Raw genomic sequence first — 8,452 nt, forward strand, 5'->3', positions numbered from 1 at the left:
GGAACGACGATCAGGAAAGAATGGCCCTAGAGTAATTGATTTAAAAGGTTTAATCTAAAGGGATAAGTCATGGCAGAAGAGCTGAAAGCGATGGTGTGCTCCTCATGCTCCATGTGGCATGCTGGGAAAAGTTCCAGTGCGCGGAACCAGCATGTGTGCAGGAAATGTGTCCAGCTGCAGCTCCTGGAAGCTAGGATTTCAGAGCTGCAACAGCTGGGACCACTGTGGACCATCCGCGAGTCTGAGAGCATCGTGGGTACCACGTTTAGAGAGATGGTTACACCGCAGCTGAAGGTACTTGAGGAAGGAAGGGAATTGGTGACCATCAGGCAGTCCACGAGAAACAGGCAGGGAGTTCAGGATTCCCCTGGGGTCCCGCTTGCAAATCGGTATTCTATTTTGGAGGCTGATGAGGTCGCTGGTTCCTCCAGGGAGTGCAGACAGAGCCAAGCTTCTGGCACCACAAAGAGCCTGTCTCTATAGGAGGGGAGGAAAAAAGGAAGAGGAATAGTAAGAGGGGATTCTATATTCAGGGGAACAGATAGGCGCTACTGTGGCCATCAACGTGACTCCAGGATGGTGTGTTGCCTCCCTGATGCCAGGGTCCGAGATGTCACTGAATGGCTTCAGGGCATCCTGAAGGGGGAGCATGATAAGGCAGAGGCAAAGGCACATATTGTTACCAATGACATAGGTAGAAAGAGGGATGAGGTCTTGCACCAAAAATTCCGGGAGTTAGTCAGTCGGCTAAAGAGCAGGACCACCCGGTTTGTAATCTCCGGATTACTCCCAGTGTCACATGTTAGCGAGCACAGAAATAGGAGAGTAGCGCAGATGAATATGTGGCTTAAGGGTTGGTGCAGGAGGGAGGGTTTTAGATTACTGGATCACTGGGACCATTTCTGGGGAAGGCAGGACCTGTAAAAGCGGGGCAGTCTACATCTGAACCAGGGTGGGGATAAAATCCCAGCGGGTGTATTTGCTAGTGCTGTTGATAGGAGTTGAAACTAATTTGGCAGGGGGAAGGGGCATAGAATGTTAGCAGAATAGGGACATTCATAATACAGTAAAACAATCAAATCAGAGGGATTACAGCTGCATTAAGTTTCAAGGGAATAAGGCAAGGCTGGATGGCCTCTACGTTAATGCCAGGAGTATTGTAGGTAAAACGGATGAGCTAAGGCTGAGGATTAACACGTGGAATTGTGATGTAATAGCTATCACAGAGACGTGGTTGAGGGAGGAGCAGGATTGGCAGCTCAACATTCCGGGATCTCGAATCTTCAAGCGAGACAGGGGAGGGGGTAAAAGAGGAGGAGGCATTGCATTATTTGTTAAGGAGTCCGTTACTGCAGTAAGGATAGATGATATCTTGGCATCGAATGAAGCTTTGTGGGTAGAGTTTAGGAATAGAAAAGGGGCAGCCACATTGTTAGGTGTTTATTATAGACCCCAGGATGTCAGTAGGAAATTGAGGAGCAAATGTGTGCACAATTCACGGAGGTGTGTAAAAGCAATAGCAGTAGGTTAATTATATTAGGTGATTTCAACTTTCCCAACATTAATTTGGATAGACATAGTGTTTAGGGCTTGGATGGAGTGGATTTCTTGAAATGTGTACAGAAGAACTTTTTAGGTCAATATGTAATGCGTCCAACAAGAGATGGCGCGGTGCTAGACCTAATTCTGGGGAATGAAGCCACTGAGATGGTCGGGGGAAGCATTTCAGTGATATCGACCACAACATGGTACAATTTAAGCTTGTTATGGACAAAAAAATCGACAAGTTGCAAAAAACAATGTTTTGGATTGGGAAGAGTGGATTTTTGTAAAATAAGGCAGGATCTGGCCAAGGTAGACTGGGAACAGCTACTTGTGGGGAAATCTACAGAAGAGAAATGGGGGGCGTTCAATAAGGAAATGGGGAGGATACAGGCTCAACATGTTCCCTCTAGGGCGATAGGAAGGAGTAACAGGCCCAGAGAACCATGGATGACCTGAGATATTCAGGATACGTTGAGAAGGAAAAGAGAGGCTTTTAGCAGGTACAAAGGGGAGCAAGTCAGCGGAGTCATTAGTGGAGTACAGACAGTGCAGGTTGGAGCATAAGAAAGCAATAAGGAGAGCAAAGAGGGGTTATGAGAAAGCTCTGGCTGGTAAAAGTAGGGAAAATCCCAAGATATTCTATAATTATATCAATGGGAAGAGAATAACGAGGGAAAGAGTAGGGCCCATTAGGGACCAAGGGGGCAATCTATGGGTTGAGCCAGAGGACATCGGCCGAGTGTTGAACGAATACTTCACATCGGTCTTCACCCAAGAGAATGAGGATGAAGGTATGGAACAAATTTGATTGATTTTTTCGAGGAGGTAACTAGGTGTGTGGATGAGGGTACTGCAGTTGATGTAGTTTATATGGATTTCAGCAAAGGCTTTGAGAAGGTCCCACATGGGAGACTTATAAAGGAGGCAAATGCACATGGGATACAGGGTAATTTGATAAGGTGGATTCAAAATTGGCTTAGTTGTAGGAGACAGAGGGTGATGACAGACGGCTGCTTTAGTGACTGGGAGCCAGTGTCCAGTGGCGTACCACAGGGATCTGGGCTGGGTCACCTACTATTTGTCATTTATATAAACGACATAGATGACTATGTGGGGGGTAGGATTAGTATGTTTGCGGATGGCACAAAGATTGGCCGGGTTGATTGTCTTGGGCTAGAGGAAGATATAGACGGGATGATCAAACGGGCACATAAGTGGGAGATGGAATTTAACCCTGAAAACTTTGAGGTGATACACTTTGGAAGGAGTAATTTGACAAGGAAGCATGCAATGAGCAGCATGACACTAGGAAGTTCTGAGAAACAAACGGGCCTTGGCGTGTGTGTCCATAGATCTCTGAAGGCGGAGGGGCATGTTAGTGGGGTGTTGAAAAAGGAATATGGAACACTTGCCATTTTCAATCGAGACCTAGATTACAAAAGTAGGGAGGTCATGTTGAGGTTGTATAGAACCTTGGTGAGGCCACGGCTGGAGCACTGTGTGCAGTTCTGGTCGCCACATTATAGGAAGGCTGTGATTGCACTGGAGGTGGTGCAGAGGAGATTCACCAGGATGTTGCCTGGGATTAAACATTTAAGTTATGAACAGAGGTTGGATAGACTTGTGTTGTTTTCCTTGGAGTAGAGAAGACTGAGTGGCGACCTGATCGAGGTGTACAAGATTTTGAGGGGCATGGACAGGGTGGATAGGGAGCAGCTGTCCCCCTTAGTTGAAGGGTCAGTCATGCGGGGACACACGTTCAAAGTGAGGGACAGGAGGTTTAGGGGGGATGTGAGGGAAAACGTTTTTATCCAGAGGGTGGTGACGGTCTGGAATGCGCTGCCTGGGAGGGTGGTGGAGATGGGTTGACTCACATCCTTTAAAAAGAACCTGGATTAGCAGCTGGCAGGTCATAACATTCAAGGCTATGGGCCAAGTGCTGGTAAATGGGATTAGGTAGGTAGGTCAGGTGTTTCTCACGTGTTGGTGCAGATTCGGTGGGCCGAAGTGCCTCTTCTGCACTGTGTGATTCTGTGATTCCTTCTGGGGACGTGTTTACACTGTGCCTGTAGAACCTCGCTTTTGAATAACTCCTGCTGATTTAACACCATTTATCCTTCAAGTCGTTGTAACCTGCCCACTTTCACCAGATCACCTCTCAGTTTCGTAAAATTTGCTTCCCCCCCGTTTAGAATTTTTATCCGTGCTCTATCTTCATTCTTTTCCTTAATTATAGTAAATCTAACTGTATTATGGCCCCTATCTCAAAAATGGTCAACCACTGCTGCTAGATCCACTTGCCCAGTTTCGTTTCCTAATATACTGCACCTAGGATTACAGCCCCTCGCTTTGGGCTTGTTATGTGCTGGGGAAAAATGTCCTTTTGAATGCAGTTCAAGAATTTTGTGCCCTCTGTGCCTATTACATTCTTCGTATCCCAGTTGATTTTAGGGCATTTGAGGTTCCCAACCACGGTTGCCTTGTTGTTTTTGCACTCAGAAATTTGCCAACATATTTGCTCTCCTGTCTCCCTCTCACTGTTTTGGGGTCTATGGTACACTCCCTGTCGTGTCGTTGTCCCTTTTTATTCCTGAGATCAACTCATGTTGGCTCATTCGATGGTTCATTTATTAAAACACCCTCCTCACAACTGTAATTGATCTATAGCCAATAATGCTTCATCCCTGCTTTTTTATCCCCCTCTCTATCCTGCCTGAAAAACAAATATGGGATGTCCACTTGCCATTATTGTCCCTCTTTATGCCAGGTTTCCATTATAGCAATAATATCATGCTGCCATGTGCCTCTTATACCACCCCATCCTCGTTACACCATCTGACTCTCATCCGTAATTCCCTAGTCCTCTTATCCTTATCGCACTCCCACTTACCTCACCATCCCTCCTCTTCACATCCCTGCTACCCCATCCACCTCGCCCCAATCCCCACCTCCAAACAAGTCTCTCTTCCCACACCCCATCGTCCACATCCTCCAATTCCCCTCCTCCTTAACCCATTCCCCTAATCCACTCGTCCTCAGCCCCTTCCCCCTCCACACTTCATCCCTGTCCCACGTCATCCTTATCTCCCATCGACCTAACGCCAACCCCCTTTACCCCGGTCCTCTTACCATTCCTCCTCCTTACATTGCACGTCCTTTACAACCACTCCTCCTTAATTCCCCCCATCTTACGCCACCCATCTTGTCCTCTGCCCCTTCCATCTCCTCCTTACTCCCTCGCCTCTCCTCCTTACACCCACACCCCATCCTTAACCCCCTTTCCATCCTCCAGCTCTGCACCGCTGCCACCCCTCTCCTCTTCCTCACAAACTCCTCCTCACCCTAGCTGCAACTTAGCCAACCCGTAAGCCCACTTCCACCTCACCCACTCCACCTTACCCCAGATTTCCCTCGCTTCCAAATAACCTTGTTGTCACCTGCTCCTCCAACTCCATCCCCCATTCACCCCTCCTCTTCCAACTCACCCAACATCTCCCCGCCTCCAACTCAGTCCACCATTCCCTCTCCTCTACCTCGCCCCGGGCCCCAGCACCCCTCCTACATCACATCCTCAGCCCTCCCTCCTCCACATTATCCTTCATTCACATCTTCGTTCACATCAACCCCCATCCCATCTTGCCCACCTCACCAACCCCACCCCCTCCCCTTGATGCCCACCTCCTCCTCCTCACCGCCTCCACAGGCTCACCCCTTCTTCTTCCTCCTCCTCTTCCTTCTCCCTCCAGTGCCCCTCATCCGATGCCTCCATCTCCTCTCCACCCCGCCTTCTCTTCTTCCTCACCGCCACACGCCTCCTACCCTCCCCAAACCCTCCCCTAGCCCATCCCTCCGCTTCCGCGCTCCCCTTCCCTTTCCCGCCCTCCCCACTCTCTCACCCCACCCTCCCCTTCCTACTCTCCCACCTCGCCACCAACACCCTCGCCTCCCACACCCCCTCCCTTCAGTTCCCCCACCCCTCCATATTACGGAAAAGGAGGAGGCTATTCGGCCCATTGTGTTCAGATAGGCAGCCTATAGAAAAATATTTCAGTTCCACTCTCCTACACTATCTCTGTAGCCCTTTTAGGCATATGAGATTTAAACTTCTCCGCTTGAGGAAAGTTTATTTCTCTCAAGAGCTCATTCAATATCATTTTAAAATTCTTTATTCTCACTTCCACCACTCTCATAGGCAGGAAGTTGCTGGTCATTTTCACTTGCTGTATAAAAAAGTTCTTCACGTCCCTCTTGTATCTCTTGACCGATATTGAAATCATTGTCGCCTACTCCTTGTACCATCAACTAATGGAAACAACTTTGCTTTCCCTATCTGATCTAATACGGTCATAATCTTGTACCCATTTTTCACATCTCCCCTCAGTCTCCTTTGCTCCAGGGAAAACAATCTAACCTTGTAGCTAAAATCCCTCATCCCTGGAACCATTGCTGTACATTTCCTTTGCACCCTCTCATGGACCCTCACGTACTTTCTAAAACCTGGTAACCAGAACTAGTTGTGGTCTACCATTCAATGAAATTAGAAATATTATCCATTACCCCTCCTTTAACTGTGCTGCTTCTCTTACTAGCCCCACGTTGCTATAGTTATGCGTTCCTGCAAGGCATAATGGTCTCTTAGGTGAATACAAAATTAAAAAAGTACAATGGTAGATCAAAAAAGCAACAACTTATATTTGTACAGCGTGTTTAATGTAATAAAGTGTTCTATGGAGCTTCGCATGATAAAGCAATACATGGCACTTAACCACATACGGAGATAGCAGGTAAAAGCGTCTAAATGTGTATAGAAAACAAAAACAGAATTACCTGGAAAAACTCAGCAGGTCTGGCAGCATCGGTGGAGAAGAAAACAGTTGGCGTTTTGAGTCCTCACGACCCTTCGGCAGAACTGAAGTAATATTAGGAGAGAGGTGAAATATAAGCTGGTCTAAGGTGGGGGTGGGGGGAGAGAGAAGTTGAGGGTGGCGTGGTTGTGGGGATAAGCAAGCAGTGATAGGAGCAGATAATCAAAAGATGTCACAGACAAAAGGATCAAAGAGGTGTTGAAGGTGGTGATATTATCTGAGAAAAGTGCTAATTAAGAATGGATGGCAGGACACTCAAGGTACAGCTCTAGTGGGGGTGGGGGTGGACAGACTAACAAAGTATTAGTTGTATTTTTAAATCTACAACTAATACTTTTCTAGTCTGTCCACCCCACCCCCACTACAGCTGCACCTTGAGTGTCCTGCCATCCATTCTTAATTAGCACTTTTCTTAGATAATATCACCACCTTCAACACTTCTTTGGTCCTTTTGTCTGTGACATCTTTTGATTATCTGCTCCTATCACTGCTTGCTTATCCCCACAAAAAACCCTCCCTCAACTTCTCTCTCCCCCCGCCCCCCACCTTAGACCAGCTTATATTTCACCTCTCTCCTAATATTACTTCAGTTCTGCCAAAGGGTCGTGAGGACTCGAAACGTCAACTGTTTTCTTCTCCACCGATGCTGCCAGACCTGCTGAGTTTTTCCAGGTAATTCTGTTTTTGTTTTGGATTTCCAGCATCCGCAGTAGCTTTTAGCTTTTTGTTTTTATAAATGTGTATAGATATGCCTCGGATTACATGGTCGCTCTATCTTAACAGATGCATTTTTTAATTAATCACTTTCCTAATAAGCAAATATAATGAATATATTGGTGGACTCCCAGATACCCTATCACCCTGCACAGAGAAATAAATGCCTCTGTTTCATCCGTCTGTAGTGCCTGTGCCTAAATCAGAAGGTGGTGACAGAATTGCTGAGCTCTGCTTGGTGTGCCAACTGAGAATACAGACCAGGGAACTCGGGGCTGGATTGCTGCTGAGACATACTACCTGAAACAGAGTGACAGTGGAGGTGCAGTGATGAGCTTTCGTACTAGCAAAAGGGCCAGACGACATAGGACGGAGGTGTTTTACGCAGCAAGTTATTATTTGGAAAACACTGCCTGAAGGGTGGGGTAAGTAATTTCAATATTAACTTTCAAAAGGGAATTGCATTAATATTTGAAGGGCTACATTATTGCAGGGCCGTGGGGAAATGTTGGGGGAATGGGACCAGCTGGGCAGTACTTTCAAAGAACTGGCATAAGCAGGAAGGGCCGAATGCCCTCCTTATGTGATTTATGGTTCTATGAACCTTCCCATCTGAAGCAGGAGGGTATTCCAGCTGCCCACCTCAGGACCATGATCAAGGTGGGGATGGACGAAGCGCCAGTGTAAACATTAGTGCCATTTCCATGCGACCACCTCTCGTTTTCACCCGACAGCGATATTATAATCCGGGCCAATAAGTTCGGGATGGGTTTTGTAACGAGCTAAAGTGTGGAGCAAGGAGTAAAAATAAAAGAACAGTTTTGCTTTATGCTCCCAGGATCTAATAAAGAACTGAAGTGCATGGTTTTAAATAAAGTGCAGTTTCAATTGTTTAGTTTACCAAAAGCATTGACAGTACGCCTGCACTGATTCACCTCAAGCACAGCAATATCACTTCTGTGGAGCAACATTACAGGCAGGAAGGTCACCGAGTTCCGACAGTTCACAGCTCATTCTACCTCGGTAAGTTTAACTCTACAATTGAGCTTCAATTTGTTTCTTCTCTCCCCCTCCCAGCCGTCATTCGATGCTGGACTGAAAATGGGAAAGAGTCTCTCAGTGAAAGTGTGGATCAAAGTATGGGGAGGGGGCATTCTGTAAAATGAGACCTGCCACCTTCATAGCCCAGGTAAACCCCGATCTTCCGGGGTTTCGCACTTAAGGAGAGGGATGCTTCCGCTTTAATTTTCGACCTTTCTTGGCCAGATTCGCTAATAGCCGATTTAACCTGAGGTTTCTTTCCGGAAACTCCTGTCTACATTCCGGGC

This window comes from Cetorhinus maximus, chromosome 21 (assembly GCF_964194155.1).
Source record: "Cetorhinus maximus chromosome 21, sCetMax3.hap1.1, whole genome shotgun sequence".
Lineage (NCBI taxonomy): Eukaryota > Metazoa > Chordata > Chondrichthyes > Lamniformes > Cetorhinidae > Cetorhinus > Cetorhinus maximus.